We start from the raw sequence: 20,414 nt of genomic DNA on the forward strand, positions 1-20,414 counted from the left end.
ATATCTGAGCCAGCTTACGGTACGCTTACCGTACGCTTACGGTAAGCGTACGGTGGCGTGCGCGAGCGCGATTCTGATTGGCTCTTAGATCTTAGTAAACATTCGAATCGGCCGAAACCAGGAAGCGGCGGCCGCCATTTTGTGTATTTCACTCTGAAAAAAAAGAGTGAAAACAAAGAAAGGGGGCAATGAGGAGAGTTACAGACCCCCTAACAATTGTAAGGGGGTCAAAGAAGGACAGAAAAGTACAAAAAAAACATTTATTGATTTTAAAAAAAATCACGGGGTACGCGTACGGTAAGCTCACGGTAAGCGTACGGTAAAAAAAATAAAAATAAATAAATGAAAATCAGATTTAAGAGTTTAGAAATTAGGGAGCTCTAAAAAGAGCTGTTGTGTTTATGGAGTCATTTTTTTAGTGGTACTTACAAGTAAGTACCGATGCAGAGTCTAAGGTTCAAGAGGAAGACTCTGTTCCCTTCATCATTGAAGTGCACACCATCTCCTCTATAAATGTCTTGCATGTCGTAACGCAAGTTGTTGTGGTAAATGGCACCCATACCATAGTCACGGAGGAAAGCAGAAACAGATTTGTTGACGTGCTTTCTTGCTTTGTCAATCTGTGGACAGAAATGATTGGACCAGTTCCATTTTTGCCTTTGGCATATGTTGGAAAACACAAAGGCAGTTTTAGGGAAAAGTGTAAACAGTTGTGCAAAGGTGTCCTTCATAAGCATTTCCAGACCTACCCCAGTCAAAGTGCCTAGGTCATTGCCACCACAGTGCACTATTATGAGGTCAGGGTGTTGGATTTGCATGAAGGATTTCACCAATGGCATCAATTGGTGCCACTTTAACCCTCTCTGACCAATCCATTTAATGTCTACATTTGGCAAAGCAAGGTCTCTCACCATATCTGTTTTCTCTGCAAACTTTTCACTCCAGAAGACATAGCTGTGCCCTACAATCCACACTGTGAACATCTTCAAAGGAGAACTGGATGCACTCAGGAGGTGTCTTTCAGTAGAATGGCAATATGAAAAGAAAGACAGTTTGGAAATGGAGGCATACATATTTTTTACAAAACAAAAAGAACTGATTGGCTGTTTCATACCATTCTAGAAAAAAAACTAGGCTGTATGTGAAAATTAATAGAAGCATGTTTTGTATTGGTACAAAAAAATGTGTAACCAAAGAACAGTACTATGGATTTGCAGTTAGGATTGAAAAGTCAAGCACTCTTGCTCTGTGGAATTGAAACATTGTGTGTCGAACTTCTGACCTAACTGCACACAGCAGTGTTCCATGAGCTGTTGCTATGGTAGCAGGCAGAAGTCAAGTTGGGGGAAGGGTACTAGGCAGAAGTCAAGTTGGGGGCAGGGTACTTTTGGAAAAGGGTTGGTTTTCAACCAATAGAAATGTGTCATTACATTTGAAAAAAAGGGGGAAGCACTGAGATTTGAAACTTACATGTATATGTGTGGAAAAATAGAGGGAAAGTTTGCCATTATCTGGTTCTGCTGAGAGGAGAGAGGTGTACAGAACAGAGATCCTGGCTCTGATAATCTGCTGTTTGAGTGACACATTTCTTTCACAACTAACTAAATTTAAAGGTGAGTTTACAGTTTGAGAGGGGATGTATGTGGTAACTTAAGAAATGAATAATAGAAATGGGAATTGTTTTTGTTGTAGTTACACATGGTGGATTCATAATGTGTCAGTCTGTAAAAGAGATTTTCACTTGGCCCGAAAAAAAAAGAGCAGTAAGTGTGCTTTCAAATTGGCAAAGAAATTTCGTTTTGGGACTAATGTGAAAACATGACTCTGTGTCCATAGAAGAATTATAGGCAGAAATTTATTGCGTCTTGCTCTGATGATTTCACAGTTGCAGTAGATGGAAAAGAGGAGCGAATTTTTGGGGGAAGAAGCAGAGGGTTAGCACACACCCATGTGCTTGCCATGTATAGTCATGCACAGTAATTAGAAGCGAGTGGGGTTTTCAGGTTTAAGTCTGTAATGCAAATACATTCAGCATCACTAAGGCTGGTTGCTCCTGCTGGAGTGTAGGCAGTCACAGAGAATACACACGGTGGTGGTCTGAAAAAAAAACAGCTTGGACATGTGCATTTAAATAAATTTAAAAAAAAGGTTTCAGAATGTGTCAGTCTGTAAAAGTGATTTCAAAGTGTAAAAAGAGATTTTCACTTGGCCCAAAAAAAAAAGAGCAGTAAGTGTGCTTTCAAATTGGCAAAGAAATTTCGTTTTGGCACTTATGTGAAAACATGACTCTGTGTGCATAGAAGAATTATAGGCAGAAATTTATTGCGTCTTGCTCTGGTGATTTCACAGTTGCAGTAGATGGAAAAGAGGAGCGAATTTTTGGGGGAAGAAGCAGAGGCTTAGCACACACCCATGTGCTTGCCATGTATAGTCATGCACAGTAATTAGAAGCGAGTGGGGTTTTCAGGTTTAAGTCTGTAATGCAAATACATTCAGCATCACTAAGGCTGGTTGCCCCTGCTGGAGTGTAGGCAGTCACAGAGAATACACACGGTGGTGGTCTGAAAAAAAAACAGCTTGGACATGTGCATTTAAATAAATTTAAAAAAAAGGTTTCAGAATGTGTCAGTCTGTAAAAGTGATTTCAAAGTGTAAAAAGAGATTTTCACTTGGCCCAAAAAAAAAAGAGCAGTAAGTGTGCTTTCAAATTGGCAAAGAAATTTCGTTTTTGCACTTATGTGAAAACATGACTCTGTGTGCATAGAAGAATTATAGGCAGAAATTTATTGCGTCTTGCTCTGGTGATTTCACAGTTGCAGTAGATGGAAAAGAGGAGCGAATTTTTGGGGGAAGAAGCAGAGGCTTAGCACACACCCATGTGCTTGCCATGTATAGTCATGCACAGTAATTAGAAGCGAGTGGGGTTTTCAGGTTTAAGTCTGTAATGCAAATACATTCAGCATCACTAAGGCTGGTTGCCCCTGCTGGAGTGTAGGCAGTCACAGAGAATACACACGGTGGTGGTCTGAAAAAAAAACAGCTTGGACATGTGCATTTAAATAAATTTAAAAAAAAGGTTTCAGAATGTGTCAGTCTGTAAAAGTGATTTCAAAGTGTAAAAAGAGATTTTCACTTGGCCCAAAAAAAAAAGAGCAGTAAGTGTGCTTTCAAATTGGCAAAGAAATTTCGTTTTGGCACTAATGTGAAAACATGACTCTGTGTGCATAGAAGAATTATAGGCAGAAATTTATTGCGTCTTGCTCTGGTGATTTCACAGTTGCAGTAGATGGAAAAGAGGAGCGAATTTTTGGGGGAAGAAGCAGAGGCTTAGCACACACCCATGTGCTTGCCATGTATAGTCATGCACAGTAATTAGAAGCGAGTGGGGTTTTCAGGTTTAAGTCTGTAATGCAAATACATTCAGCATCACTAAGGCTGGTTGCCCCTGCTGGAGTGTAGGCAGTCACAGAGAATACATACGGTGGTGGTCTGAAAAAAAAACAGCTTGGACATGTGCATTTAAATAAATTTAAAAAAAAGGTTTCAGAATGTGTCAGTCTGTAAAAGTGATTTCAAAGTGTAAAAAGAGATTTTCACTTGGCCCAAAAAAAAAAGAGCAGTAAGTGTGCTTTCAAATTGGCAAAGAAATTTCGTTTTGGCAATAAAGTGAAAACATGACTCTGTGTGCATAGAAGAATTATAGGCAGAAATTTATTGCGTCTTGCTCTGGTGATTTCACAGTTGCAGTAGATGGAAAAGAGGAGCAAATTTTTGGGGGAAGAAGCAGAGGCTTAGCACACACCCATGTGCTTGCCATGTATAGTCATGCACAGTAATTAGAAGCGAGTGGGGTTTTCAGGTTTAAGTCTGTAATGCAAATACATTCAGCATCACTAAGGCTGGTTGCCCCTGCTGGAGTGTAGGCAGTCACAGAGAATACACACGGTGGTGGTCTGAAAAAAAAACAGCTTGGACATGTGCATTTAAATAAATTTAAAAAAAAGGTTTCAGAATGTGTCAGTCTGTAAAAGTGATTTCAAAGTGTAAAAAGAGATTTTCACTTGGCCCGAAAAAAAAAGAGCAGTAAGTGTGCTTTCAAATTGGCAAAGAAATTTCGTTTTGGCACTAATGTGAAAACATGACTCTGTGTGCATAGAAGAATTATAGGCAGAAATTTATTGCGTCTTGCTCTGGTGATTTCACAGTTGCAGTAGATGGAAAAGAGGAGCGAATTTTTGGGGGAAGAAGCAGAGGCTTAGCACACACCCATGTGCTTGCCATGTATAGTCATGCACAGTAATTAGAAGCGAGTGGGGTTTTCAGGTTTAAGTCTGTAATGCAAATACATTCAGCATCACTAAGGCTGGTTGCCCCTGCTGGAGTGTAGGCAGTCACAGAGAATACACACGGTGGTGGTCTGAAAAAAAAACAGCTTGGACATGTGCATTTAAATAAATTTAAAAAAAAGGTTTCAGAATGTGTCAGTCTGTAAAAGTGATTTCAAAGTGTAAAAAGAGATTTTCACTTGGCCCGAAAAAAAAAGAGCAGTAAGTGTGCTTTCAAATTGGCAAAGAAATTTCGTTTTGGCACTAATGTGAAAACATGACTCTGTGTGCATAGAAGAATTATAGGCAGAAATTTATTGCGTCTTGCTCTGGTGATTTCACAGTTGCAGTAGATGGAAAAGAGGAGCGAATTTTTGGGGGAAGAAGCAGAGGCTTAGCACACACCCATGTGCTTGCCATGTATAGTCATGCACAGTAATTAGAAGCGAGTGGGGTTTTCAGGTTTAAGTCTGTAATGCAAATACATTCAGCATCACTAAGGCTGGTTGCCCCTGCTGGAGTGTAGGCAGTCACAGAGAATACACACGGTGGTGGTCTGAAAAAAAAACAGCTTGGACATGTGCATTTAAATAAATTTAAAAAAAAGGTTTCAGAATGTGTCAGTCTGTAAAAGTGATTTCAAAGTGTAAAAAGAGATTTTCACTTGGCCCGAAAAAAAAAGAGCAGTAAGTGTGCTTTCAAATTGGCAAAGAAATTTCGTTTTGGCACTAATGTGAAAACATGACTCTGTGTGCATAGAAGAATTATAGGCAGAAATTTATTGCGTCTTGCTCTGGTGATTTCACAGTTGCAGTAGATGGAAAAGAGGAGCGAATTTTTGGGGGAAGAAGCAGAGGCTTAGCACACACCCATGTGCTTGCCATGTATAGTCATGCACAGTAATTAGAAGCGAGTGGGGTTTTCAGGTTTAAGTCTGTAATGCAAATACATTCAGCATCACTAAGGCTGGTTGCCCCTGCTGGAGTGTAGGCAGTCACAGAGAATACACACGGTGGTGGTCTGAAAAAAAAACAGCTTGGACATGTGCATTTAAATAAATTTAAAAAAAAGGTTTCAGAATGTGTCAGTCTGTAAAAGTGATTTCAAAGTGTAAAAAGAGATTTTCACTTGGCCCGAAAAAAAAAGAGCAGTAAGTGTGCTTTCAAATTGGCAAAGAAATTTCGTTTTGGCACTAATGTGAAAACATGACTCTGTGTGCATAGAAGAATTATAGGCAGAAATTTATTGCGTCTTGCTCTGGTGATTTCAAAGTTGCAGTAGATGGAAAAGAGGAGCGAATTTTTGGGGGAAGAAGCAGAGGCTTGCACACACCCATGTGCTTGCCATGTATAGTCATGCACAGTAATTAGAAGCGAGTGGGGTTTTCAGGTTTAAGTCTGTAATGCAAATACATTCAGCATCACTAAGGCTGGTTGCCCCTGCTGGAGTGTAGGCAGTCACAGAGAATACACACGGTGGTGGTCTGAAAAAAAAACAGCTTGGACATGTGCATTTAAATAAATTTAAAAAAAAGGTTTCAGAATGTGTCAGTCTGTAAAAGTGATTTCAAAGTGTAAAAAGAGATTTTCACTTGGCCCGAAAAAAAAAGAGCAGTAAGTGTGCTTTCAAATTGGCAAAGAAATTTCGTTTTGGCACTAATGTGAAAACATGACTCTGTGTGCATAGAAGAATTATAGGCAGAAATTTATTGCGTCTTGCTCTGGTGATTTCACAGTTGCAGTAGATGGAAAAGAGGAGCGAATTTTTGGGGGAAGAAGCAGAGGCTTAGCACACACCCATGTGCTTGCCATGTATAGTCATGCACAGTAATTAGAAGCGAGTGGGGTTTTCAGGTTTAAGTCTGTAATGCAAATACATTCAGCATCACTAAGGCTGGTTGCCCCTGCTGGAGTGTAGGCAGTCACAGAGAATACACACGGTGGTGGTCTGAAAAAAAAACAGCTTGGACATGTGCATTTAAATAAATTTAAAAAAAAGGTTTCAGAATGTGTCAGTCTGTAAAAGTGATTTCAAAGTGTAAAAAGAGATTTTCACTTGGCCCGAAAAAAAAAGAGCAGTAAGTGTGCTTTCAAATTGGCAAAGAAATTTCGTTTTGGCACTAATGTGAAAACATGACTCTGTGTGCATAGAAGAATTATAGGCAGAAATTTATTGCGTCTTGCTCTGGTGATTTCACAGTTGCAGTAGATGGAAAAGAGGAGCGAATTTTTGGGGGAAGAAGCAGAGGCTTAGCACACACCCATGTGCTTGCCATGTATAGTCATGCACAGTAATTAGAAGCGAGTGGGGTTTTCAGGTTTAAGTCTGTAATGCAAATATATTCAGCATCACTAAGGCTGGTTGCCCCTGCTGGAGTGTAGGCAGTCACAGAGAATACACACGGTGGTGATCTGAAAAAAAAAAAAAGCTTGGACATGTGCATTTAAATAAATTTTAAAAAAAGAGCAGTTTGTGTGCATTCAAAATGGCAAAGAAATTTCGTTTTGTGACTATTGTGAAAAGAAATGTAGTAATATATTTAAATACAATAAAGGATTTTTTTTTTAGTTTTTTTCAGGTATTGCTGAAGAACAGTGAACAAAATTTAAGATGCCTACAAAATCTCGAGTTCAAAAAACGCTAAAAAAAAAACTATATTTGAGGACAACTGGAGGACCAAAGTTAGTAGAAGATGCTGATGTTGGGAAAAAGAAAAAATCTTCTGGTAAGCAAAAAAAACAATTCCTAAACAAAATATTGAAAACAAACAAAAATGTACAAAATGTCTGTTCTCGGAAAAATGTAACAAAACCTACAGAACAGCAAAAAATTGAGGATTTAGTTAATGCAAATATACCTTCTGCAATTGAAAAGTTTAACATAAACAGAAAAACAGCATTTAAAGAGATACGTAGAAAAATGTTTCAGAGAAGAGTTATGTCCAATTTGATAAAGGATATAAAGAAATATAAGCAAAAGGCTAAATATTATAAGAGAAAAAAAGAAATTGAAGCCATTGCAGCAAAAGCATTAGAATTAAAAAGGAAACTATTCATATTAATTTTGAATAGGATGCGTACATTAGATAAAATGGTTAATGTACTGAAATCACAAAGCAAAAGCAAAAGAGTAGTGAACAGAACAAACTTTTGTAAAGTGTTTTTAGGAAAGTGGATGCATAGTTCAAGTAGTGAACCTTTTTTTAATGAAGAAAGCTATTTTCAAAGTAATAGTTTGCTGCATGCAGTTGACACCAGAGGTCGTTCATACGAAGTAAAAAATGGTTGCATAATGGAGAAGGAGATAATGGTTCCAAGAGATGAGGTACAAGTGATGGCAGATGAGGCAATGGGGAGACGTCCTAAAGCCCCAGTGTACACTTGGAATTGTAGTAGTATTTGCACTGTGCGTCAGGAATCTATTGACAGATTTCGAGAGTTTCTAAGAGAATATAGTAAAAAAAAGTGTAAAACAAAAGATTAAGGTGCTTCAAAGTCTGGATCCATGCAGAGTGAGAGAGAATACTGGTTTGCAGGGTCATTCTCTTGCTTGTCTATCTAGAAAAGTGTGCAATAGTGTTTTCCATCATTTTAGGATGCTGGCTGTTCATCATACTGAAATGAGAAAGTTTGTGAGACGGTTGTATTTTGCCAAAAGTCCAGCAATAAAGTTAAATGAATTGAATAGGGCTCTGTTCCGAGGAACGGTATCAGATGTAGAGAAGGTTGTTGATGAAATTCAGTTTTGTTACTTTGGTCCTGAACAAAACAGTGCAGAGAAGGACACAGTAAATGAGGCAGAAGTGGAAGAGAATGTAGAACCCTCTGTAAGTAACACATTTAATGATCACATAACAAAATTTGCAATAGTCTCTAATGAAAGACCAAATGTTACTTGTATTTGTTGCCGCAGAACTCATTATAGAAAACAAACTAGGAATGTTGATCTCTACAGAAAGAGTGAAAATGAAGATAATTATAAGTGGATGGATTTTGCCACATATATATTTCTTGAAAATTGTTTTGAATTGGGTGAAGATCAGCGTATTTGCAAATACTGCTACAACAAGTTAGAGGAAAATAGAATGCCGACCAGAGCTGTACATAATAATTTAGAATTGGATGCTATTCCTGCTGAACTTTCTGAATTAAATACATATGAGTCTATACTCATTCAATGTGTTCATCCGTTCCAGACCATAGTACGTATGGAGCCCAAAACTGGTAAATTACCTCCTTCAGATTTACTGAGAGGTTTAAAAGGTAGAGTGGTGTATTTGCCCTTGGATTTGAAAAAAAATATGGAAACTATTGATGCAGATACTTTGGAAACTGAACCATTAATTATTCTGGTTAATGGTGTCCCTACAAAGAATAAGAAGATTTGGCAGGAGCTGGTAGATGTGCGGAAAGTACAAAGAGCAAATTTGTATTTGAAAAAAAATAACAAATGGTATGAATCAATTTATATAGAAGAAGAAGAAGAAGAAGAAGATTTACAAGGAGACACAGAAACACCAACTGGACAAATTGAAAAAGTGGACAAGTCAAAGGAAGAAGAAATTTATGAACATTTTAGCATACATCCTCTCCATTCGAAAGAAGTTATGGGAGACAATATTGATCTCTTTCAGATGAAGAAAGCAAAAGGAAATCCCGTGAGTGTATGGGAGGAGAGCTTGGAAGCTCGATGTTTTCCCCAGCTGTTTCCTAAAGGAAAAGGAGGACGATACGATGAACGTCCGGAACAGATTCCAGCTTCTGAGTATCGGACTACAAGACTATATGCTGAAGATCCCAGATTTCGACAAAGTATCCCTTATTTGTTCCATCTTTTATTTGAAAGCGACTTGTCTGCACTGTCTTATGCAGTAAATCACATTTTAAAAAAAGGAGTACATTTACAAAATGTGTCTGCTAAGGATTTTATGGAGAAAGTGCAGCACCGAGATGATCATTTGGAAACACAACTGATCAATCTGATGGCTTGTCAGCGTGGGACAAATGAATATTGGTACCGACGCCATGGTGAACTAAAATGCATGTTACGCAACTTAGGAACACCAACATGGTTCCTTACCCTAAGCTGCGCCGAGTACGCTTGGGATGATTTACTGGATTTTCTACGAGAGGCCAATTCAAACATTGAAAACATCGAATACAAGACAGCAGGAGAACTGTGCTCATTGGATCCGGTTAATGTTTGCAGATATTTCAATCATAGATTTGAGGCTATGATGTCCTTCATCTGCAATAAAAAAAATCCACCCCTTGGAGAAGTAGTGGATTTCTTTTGGAGAAAAGAGTACCAGGCAAGAGGTGCTCCTCATATTCATATGCTGCTGTGGATCAAGGAAGCCCCAAAGTTTGGAACAGATACTGATGAAGCAGTGTTATCTTACATTGAAGAATATGCAACATGTGCTATACCTAAAAACACAGAAGAGAACAAGTTAAAGGAGCAAGTTCTACGTTTCCAAAGTCATCGGTGTGGAAAATACTGTCGACGGAAATACAAGAGCAAAGAAAAATACTACACTAAATGTCGATTTGGATTTCCTAGACCTGTTCTTACAAATGGAAGAGTCAACAGTTTTATGTCAGCTGTGAGACATACTATCACAAGAAAATCACCTAAGAATACCTACAACCTTAAAAGAAAAGAAGAATCAAAAAATATAAATGACTACAACCCAGTCATTTTATCCATGTGGAACGCTAACATGGATATACAGTATGTTGCTGACAATTCCATTGCTGTTGCTCGATATGTAACGTCTTACATTACGAAATCAGAAAAAACAGAATTGAAGGAAATGTGGGAAGAGATTTCTCACGAGAAGACTGTCAGTAAGAAGCTGTACAGTTTTAGTTTGAAGATGTTATCGCATCGAGAAATTGGATCCTACGAATGTTCAGATAGGTTATCTTCTGCAAGTCTCTACTCGAAGTCAAGAAGAATAATTTGGGCAAGTTTAGGCCTTGCAGCAATGAGAAATCGGGTACTGAAATCTGTTGGAGAAATTGAATATTTGGCTGAGAATGACCCAGAAAGTACAGACATATTGAAAACAAACATGTTGGACACATATTATCCCAAGAGAAGTCATCATCTGGAGAACATGTGTCTCTATGAAGTGCTGCAGAACTACATTTATTCACGGAAAGCTGCAGAAGACATCAACAGTGGAAAATATAAAGTTGTTGGTGAAGAAGGATGTTTGGTGAAGCAAACCAAAGGAAGTTTGATAAATCACCGGAAGCTGAGTTGCGACACTACCGACAAGAAAGAATTTTACTACTTGGCTCTTTTACAGTTGTTTAAACCATGGTGTACAGAGGATGAACTACTGGGAGAATTCCAGAGCTATGAAGATTCTTTTAATGCTTGCAAAGACAGCATACAATGCAGTACATTCTCAACTTATCTGCAAATGTTAAATGAAGAAATTGAACAGGAAACTACAATTGCAGCAGAAATAGCTAGAGACAGTTCTCAGGACAGCCAAAGTTCAGGAACATACAGTCAAGATCCCCTAGGACAACCAATCGTTGAAAATGAAGCATCAATAGCCATGAATGAAGTGGAAACGGCTATGAATCAAGCTCAAGAAGAATTTATAGACTTAGAAAATTTGGAAAGACAACTGAATCAAGAGCAGCAACAAATTTATGAAGAGATCAAAAACAAAATTGATCACGGATTTCTACATATCAAAAAAGAGTGCTCATGCACATCATTTCATCCAATCAGGATGTATGTAAGCGGACAAGCTGGCACTGGAAAAAGTTTCCTAATTAAAGTCATCAGAAGCTACCTAAAGCAAAAAACGGATTCTACTTTGTCTTGTGTGGTTACTGCTCCAACTGGGTTAGCAGCATATAACATAAAAGGAATCACCTTACATCGTTTGCTAATGTTACCAGTGGAGCATGAGAACAAAATACAATTCAACAAGCTAACTGGAGAAGCATCCTTAGAAGTGTCAAGAGTATTGAAGAAGATGCAAGTTCTCATTATTGATGAGGTGAGCATGGTATCAAACTTAATGCTTGCCTTTGTGCATTTAAGAATGCAGCAAATTTTGAAGACAGACTATGACGTGTTATTTGGTGGAAAACACGTCATAGTTTTTGGGGATCTTTTGCAACTTACTCCAGTTAAAGGACAACCAGTGTTTAATACTGTGACACATGAAGACACGAAGAAGTCATTGGGAAGCATTGGAAATACAAATATTTGGTCCTTCTTTGAGTACAAGGAACTTACAACTAATATGAGGCAAGCAAACGATGAAGAATATGGAAGTATTCTGAAAGATATCAGAATTGGACTACTCACAGAAGTTGGCAAAAAAGCATTACAGAGTCGGCTGCTACATAACTTATTTCCAAAGGAAGAAATAGTTGCAGAGAAAATATACAAGAATATTGCAGAAAACAAAAGTGTCATCTGCTTAATGCCAACTCTACGTGAATGCTCAATATTTAATGAGGAGCTTTTGAAATTGGAAAATGAAGACATCATGAAATTGGAAGCAGTGGACAAAATTGAGGATGGAAGAATTACTGTCACAGTAACAGGCAAACTGAAAAATAAATTGGACTCACTAGAGAAGAATATCTCCAAAACAGCAGGATTAGAAAAAAATCTATATGTTTGCATGAACTGTAGAGTGTTTTTAAGGAGAAATTTGGATGTTGAAAAAGGCTTAGTGAATGGAGCGATGGGAAGAGTTGTGGGTTTTATTAATTATCAGAAAAAAGATGGAATTGAATGTTTAAAAATAAAATTTGATCAGATAGAGGAAGTTAAAGACATTTGTCGTTGTTCAGTTCGTTTCATGCTTGTGAAAGACTTATATGTACGTAGGAAGCAGTTTCCGTTTTCACTAGCATATGCTGTAACTATCCACAAGTCTCAAGGATTGACTGTAGATTGTGCATTTGTGAACATTGGTTCAACTGTGTTCAAAGAAGGTATGGCATATGTAGCTTTGTCACGAGTCAAAACATTATCAGGTTTATTCATGATTGACTTTGATGATTCAAAAGTTAGTGCTGATACAAACTGTGTAAAGGAGTATAATAGATTAAGAAGAACCTATGCTCCTCATTTAGGTCAGTATCCTGTGTTGGAGAAACGTGTAGTTTCTCGTAAAAGGAGAAATGAGAATATCTGTAATGAAGATGTAGAGAAGAGGAAAAAAAAGAGGAGTGATGTAATTGCAAGCAAAAAGAATAAGGAAAATGAAGAACAGGTTGTAGGATGTCATTTTGAAAATAGCTCTGGTGTCAACTGCTACGCTAATGTAGTGCTGAATGTTGTATTTTATCTGGAAAGTTTGCAAGAGCAGATAATAGTAAATCAGGGAAAAAGATTCTGTTCAGAGCTCAGTCTCCTTTTTCAAAAGCTGAGTAAAGATAAAACTCAAATAGAAAGTGCTACTGACATTAGAAAACTTTTAGATGTATGTTCAGGACGAACACAGTTTTCTCAAAATGTACAGCAAGACGCACAGGAATTCTTGTTGTTTTTTCTTCAGGTAGTGGAAGAAGAAGGAGTTCCCATTGACATTTTTTTTGGTCTCTCTTATAAATGGGAACATAGTTGTGAAAATTGTTATAATATATGTGGCTCTATTGTTGATAATGAAAGGTTTATTTATTTGACATTGCCAGAGAGTAAAACAGTCACTTTTGCAAAATTAGTTAAAGATGCTAATCATAGCATGAAATGTGGTGAGTGTAATTCTGACATGTTTTCAACATTAATTTTAAGGGAATACGGACAGTATGTAATTTTAATGATGCAACGATGTAGAGCTGATGGTTCAAAATTGGATACTTTAATAAAGAAGTTTACAGGACAGCAATTATCAATTTCAGGAAAAACTTTTGTAACTGTTGCAATAATTTTCCATGATGGACCTACTGTTACTTCTGGACATTACACAGTTTATCTTAAATGTGAAAAAGGCTGGACACTGTGTAATGATTCCCAATTGATTTTCAAACAACGTTTGCCTTTTGATTTAGCAAATTCCTATCTAATCTTTCTGAAACCTAAATTTTAGAGAGACTTGGCAAGATGTGGACAAAATAATTTTACCATTTTACTGGATTACCATTGCAATTTTGTAGAAAAAATATTTTTTAAAATTATCATTTGGCCTAAAGGAAAGATAACCAATTGTAATGTGGACTTTTTAAATTTTTAATGCAATTTTGAAAAACCAATAATTTAGAGATAATCGGTAACTTCTGCACATTTTAAATTTTGGAATGCTATTGGACTGCCATTGGAAATTTTTACAAAAATGATTTAAAAAATTACTATTTGGCCATGTGGAAAAGTAAGCAATTCTATTGTGGACTAAATAAATTATTCAAAAAACTTTTGTGAACCAAAATGTTACAGAGAATCGGTGAGATCTGGACAGATTAAACTTTAGAATTTTAATGGTTTTCCCTTGGAAATTTATTCCAGGGAAAAAAAAAAAATACAATTTGGCCTAAAGGAAATAAAATCAGATGTATTTTGGAGTTATTTGAGATATAATATTGTGATTATACTCCTGAAACAAAAATATCAGACGGTATTTTAAAGAAAAAAGTATTGTTTTTAGATGATATTTTTTTAGAATAATATGCATTTCTGTAATGATAAGTTTAAGTGAGAAGAGATTCTGGGCTTTTTTAATACAATCTTTGAGATTGTTATTTTTTTTTGCCCGCTGTAAAATGATGAATGCAATTGCTTTCACAATTTATAGTGAAATGCAATATATTCTGAAAACAGCAAAAATAAGGCAAAAATATTTTTTGGTAAAAAATGTAAATATGTGTACTGTATTATAAAATGGTTTAAAGATATTAATACTTTTTTCTTTTTTTTCAGATCGATATAGAAAATTTTCGTAAACTACAACCATTTTAAAAACTATTTTTTAAAAAAACAAATGAATAAATATTTTTTTCAGTGAGTATGGTAAGTCAATAGTAATAATTGTAGTCTCTCAAGGACCTTGTAATGTGAAAAATGATTTTTAGTGTTTTTTTTAAAAAATAAAACAAAAGGTACGCTTACCGTACACGTACGGTAAAAAAAAAAAAAAAAAGTTTTTTAAAAAAAATGTAAAAAAAAGATGAAAGATAAGGTTGGCTCTTAAAAGAACCGTTGTGTTCATGCAGGGACAGAGGAAAGGAACCATGGGAAAATCATTCAAAGCTACAAATGTGCTGATCTATTTTGTTATTCACTAGGGAAACACTGGTCTCCCTATAACAAATTAGAGCTTTACAAAATGTGCAATGAATATCAACCTTCCGAAATCGAGGGTTCATTTCCAGAGGGCCAGCAAAAGGAGATTCTCCCCCCACAGATGAAGGGCTCACCTGAGCTGCAGAAGAAGGAGTAAGCTCTGCAGGTGATGGTCCAGGCTGAGCTGCTGTGGATGTACTGGCTCGTCTTTCTGAAGAGTTACCTCCAAAAAGTTGAGCATGTGTCCTTTTGTGTACATCCTTGAGGTGCCTCATCATGGTGTGATTCCCAAAGGAATACTTCCTGTCAGGATTACCTCTAGAAAGTACACGCTGACACAGCTTGCAAGTAACTAAGGGTGCATTCACCTTTTGCTGGCCTTCTGGAAAAGTAAAATAATCCCAAACATAAGAAGGTTTTACTTTCCTCGCTCTCTGCCTCAAGACAGTGCTGCTGGTGCTAGCCTCACTCTCAGAAGAGCTCTGCTGTTCTGCCATCGTATCCCAAAGACAAACCAGCTCCTTCTCCCAAGGGATCACAAGCAGAAATGAGGGGAATGGGTGTGGTGTAGGAGAGTTCTAGAAGTGAAAGTAGTTTCAACCAATCAAAAGTTGTGTTTCAAGATCACATGACCTACCGTACGCTTACGGTACGCTTACGGTACGCTTACGGCAAAAAGTACGCGTGCGCGTAAAAAAGACACGCGCTTGCGCGCATGCGCATAACAGTCATTTCCCGGCACTTCCGCGTAACGTGCGCGTGTTGCGTAAGCGCGCACGCGTCCCACGCGCAGTACGCGCGCTACGCAAAGTACGTAACTATACGCAAGCAGCGTAGATAGATTACGGACGTTGCGTAAACCGTACGCTTACCGTGAGCTTACGGTACGCGTACTATAAAAAAAAAAAAAAAAAAAAAAAAAAATCTGGAAATAAATTTTACTTGTTTATTTAAAAAAATTTATATAAAATAAATATTTAATGATTTTAAAAAATTAAGCATAGTCTTTATAAAAGGTAAAAAATTAAATTAAAAATATGTTTGAAAAAAATGAAGAAAAAAAAAAAAAAATAGCATTTAAAAAACCTTGCAAATTCACTGAAAAAAACATGGGTTTCACACACGTTATAGTTAGGAATTAGCATTTAAAAAACCTTAGAAATTCACTGAAAAAACCATAGGTTTCACACACGTTATAGTTAGGAATTAGCATTTAAAAAACCTTAGAAATTCAGTGAAAAAACCATAGGTTTCACACACGTTATAGTTAGGAATTAGCATTTAAAAAACCTTAGAAATTCAGTGAAAAAACCATAGGTTTCACACATGTTATAGTTAGCTGGACATTTTACTCGTAAAAAACCAATGAAATTGCCCCGTTATAGTTAGTTCAGCTAACTATAACTCGCGCGCCCGCAATGCACTGCTGATGACGTCACATATTACATCACTCATGACATGGTCAGTGACATCACTCATGACATCACTGATGACATCTCAAATGACATCACTGATGACATCACTGATGACATCATCCTTGTGATAGAGTGGCAGACCTCCTCTCACCTTAATATAAGCTTTGATACACACATTCAAAAATAGAGACTAAAAATTTCAAAACAATGGACATACCAATACCAGTTACAACAACCTCTTCAGTAATTCTAAGATCCACATACACATCCACTCATTCACCAACAGTCCTATACAGTCACTCATACATGTACTCACTCATCATATGTACTCATACATCTATACATCCTGTTACACAATGCCACTCATCCATAGAGTTACTCACACACATAGTCACTCATGCTAATAAAGAATAAAACATACATTTACTTGCATATACAGTAATACACACACCACCATACTTACTTCTACGGAAACTTACACATACTTAGTCTTTTAAACAATCACTTATAGAAACACATACTTATTCATACAGGAACTCTTTCAATCTCTCCCTCTCATATATACTCACATATATACACCAATACTCACATATACTAGTTTAAAACATATGTAGTTACTCCTGAAGACACTATTGAGACAGTCATTCACTCACTAACACACCCATACACACACTCATCCACCCATACAGTCCTGTACACATGCTGTCTTCAACACATACAAACAGTGAGTCACTCATTCATGCATCTATGCACTACGTAATACCCCCCACCGTACCATACAGACACTCAGACTGATACTCAAAAAAACAACTAATAACCTATATAGACACCCATGTAGCTACTCACCAACCCATGCAGCCACTTATACACAAAGTGAGAGATACACTTAATCAGTCAGTTACACAATCAATTTTTCAAAAACAAATCATCCATTTAGACACTTATATACCCATTTATTCTTCCATCGACCTTGAGATATACATATATAAAACATATTTAATTTTCAGAATAACACACATTCACTGGATGATGTCATCAGTGATGTCATCAGTGATGTCATTTGAGATGTCATCAGTGATGTCATGAGTGATGTCACTGACCATGTCATGAGTGATGTAATATGTGACGTCATCAGCAGTGCATTGCGGGCGCGCGAGTTATAGTTAGCTGAACTAACTATAACGGGGCAATTTCATTGGTTTTTTACGAGTAAAATGTCCAGCTAACTATAACATGTGTGAAACCTATGGTTTTTTCACTGAATTTCTAAGGTTTTTTAAATGCTAATTCCTAACTATAACGTGTGTGAAACCTATGGTTTTTTCACTGAATATATATATATATATATCCCTTTAAGTCTCCAAAAGCAGCCGTAGTTTCTACTGCCATGAAATAGAGTGCAGACCACAGTATTTTTTCGCCATTAGTTGGTTTTATTCAGCCTCAGCTCTCACGATCGACATGACGCGTTTCGGTCCCGGAAGGACCTTGATCACATGACGCGCTACACATCTCGCGGTCTCTTAAATTGCGTTTTTTTGCATTTTTTTTTTTTATTTTACATTTTCTTGTAATGCACTTAAAGGGGACATGCCGATGAGGTTCAGTTAGATCACGGATTCAAACAATGTTTCACAAGTGCGGTTCTGTACATGTTAAAGCAAATTATATTACACGTGCAAACTGGCAAATTTTTAAAATTGTTAAAAACATGCTAAAATATACACTGTGATTTGCTTTGTCAAATTGATGTATACACTCATTAAGACACAGGTATTTAAATTTAAAAGGTAAATCACATTTACATAAATAAATAAGCTAAAAGCATAAATATTTCTTCTGTGTCGCATAAAGGAATAATTTCCCTCTTGATGGCCATAGTCATTTGAGTGTATGTGTATCATTATGTACATAAATGTTATTAGTTTGTCCAGGTGTAAATACCAGGTAGCGAAGTGTCTAGAACACATAATATATATATATATATATATATATATATATATATATATAATTACCTACTGGCGGTCGCCAGTAGGTAGTTATAGTTAGGACCACGTTTCCATAGGAAAACCTCAACATTCTATTTTGAATAACTTTGGCGCCGGTCGACGAATCCTCGCGAATTTCTCAAAATAGGTGGGGCGCTACGCTCCGCTCCTACCCTGAAAGTCTCGGGGGGATCCGTCAAGCGGGGGCTGAGATAAAAGGGGGGTCCCAAAACGCGTTTTTCCCATGCATTTTTCCATAGGACCTTTAGAACGAGCTACAGCCCGAACGGCTGAACAGAATTACTCAAAATTTGGCAGAGAGGTAGTCCCTAGGTCAAGGAAGTGCCTTTTGTAGGTTTGGTGTAAATCTGTTCAGTAGATTCTGAGAAAATAGCCTTTAAATCAATATATATATCTGAGCCCGCTTACGGTACGCTTACCGTAAGCGTACGGTGGCGTGCGCGAGCGCGATTCTGATTGGCTCTTAGATCTTAGTAAACATTCGAATCGGCAGAAACCAGGAAGCGGCGGCCGCCATTTTGTCTCTCGCACTGAGTGTTGTTTATTAAACATGATGGCCCAAAACATGTTACGGGGCCGTTTTGACAACTCCCTCCCACATAGTCATGTTGAGGGAGTCCACAAACATCCCCCAAGAGCAAAAACGGTTTTATTTTTTTTTCGGCAATTTCGCGGGGTACGCTTACCGTACGCTTACCGTAAGCGTACGGTAAAAAAATAAAAATAAAAAAAACACTATCCACACTTACCCCACCCCCTGTGCTTTTGGTGGCCGAAGGCCACAAAATGTACAGGGCTTATTGTAACTGAAAAAAACACTATCCACACTTACCCCACCCCCTGTGCTTTTGGTGGCCGAAGGCCACCAAATGTTCAGGGCTTATTATAATGGAAAAAAACACTATCCACACTTACCCCACCCCCTGTGCTTTTGGTGGCCGTAGGCCAGCAAATGTACAGGGCGTATTATAAGGGTAAAAAAACACTATCCACACTTACCCCACCCCCTGTGCTTTTGGTGGCCGAAGGCCACCAATTGTTCAGGGCTTATTATAAGGGAAAAAAACACTATCCACACTTACCCCACCCCCTGTGCTTTTGGTGGCCGTAGGCCACCAAATGTACAGGGCTTATTATAAGGGAAAAAAACACTATCCACACTTACCCCACCCCCTGTGCTTTTGGTGGCCGTAGGCCACCAAATGTACAGGGCTTATTAATAGGTAAAAAAAACTAAATTTTGGCAACATGAAATTATAAAATCGAAATAAAAAAAACACTATGCACATTGACCCCACCCCCTGTGCTTTTGGTGGCCGAAGGCCACCAAATGTACAGGGCTTATTAAAGTTGATAAAAACCGTGCACGGAACGAACTGCGTTAAGTGGGCGCGCACGCCTCGAATGGCGTAAAGTAACTTAGCATTTAAAAAACCGTACAAATTCACTGAAAAAACCATAGGTTTCACACACGTTATAGTTAGGAATTAGCATTTAAAAAACCTTGCAAATTCACTGAAAAAACCATAGGTTTCACACATGTTATAGTTAGCGGAAATTTTACTGATAAAAAACCAGTGAAATTCCCCCGTTATAGTTAGTGCAGGTAACTATAACTCACGCGACCGCAATCTTCTGCTGATGACATATGTGTCTTTATGAAAAAAAAATATTTGTCATATATGTATAGCTAAAAATGTATGGAAGAAGACATGGGCAAATAAGTGTCTAAATACAGTATTAGCATCAGCAGAGGATTGCGGTCGCGTGAGTTATAGTTACCTGCACTAACTATAACGGGGGAATTTCACTGGTTTTTTATCAGTAAAATTTCCGCTAACTATAACATGTGTGAAACCTATGGTTTTTTCAGTGAATATATATATATATATCATATTTAAACTTTACAGAAACACCCAATCACTGGATTATGTCATCGGGATGTCATCAGTGATGTCATTTGAGATGTCATCAATGATGTCACTGTTCATGTCATGAATGATGTAATGTGTGACGTCATCAGCAGTGCATTGCGGGGCGCAAGTTATAGTTAGCTCAACTATCTATAACGGCTGAATTTCTCTGGTTTTGTAAAAGTGAAATATCCATCTAACTATAACGTCCCTGAAACCTGTGGTTTTTTCAGTGGATTTGTCAGATTTTTTAATGCTAATTTCTAACTATAACTTTCCTGAAACCTATAGTTTTTTCAGTGAATTTCAATTTTTTTTTAAATGCCTATTTCTAACTCTAACGTCCCTGAAACCTGTGGTTTTTTCGATGAATTTTGAAGGTTTTTTAAATACTACTTTCTAACTATGCCTACAGAGGTAGGGCATGTGCAGAAAGAGGAAGAAAGGTGCAGAAAGAAGCAAAAGATATGCAGAAAGAACCAACAGAAG

This window comes from Triturus cristatus, chromosome 3_2 (assembly GCF_964204655.1).
Source record: "Triturus cristatus chromosome 3_2, aTriCri1.1, whole genome shotgun sequence".
NCBI classification, from domain to species: domain Eukaryota; kingdom Metazoa; phylum Chordata; class Amphibia; order Caudata; family Salamandridae; genus Triturus; species Triturus cristatus.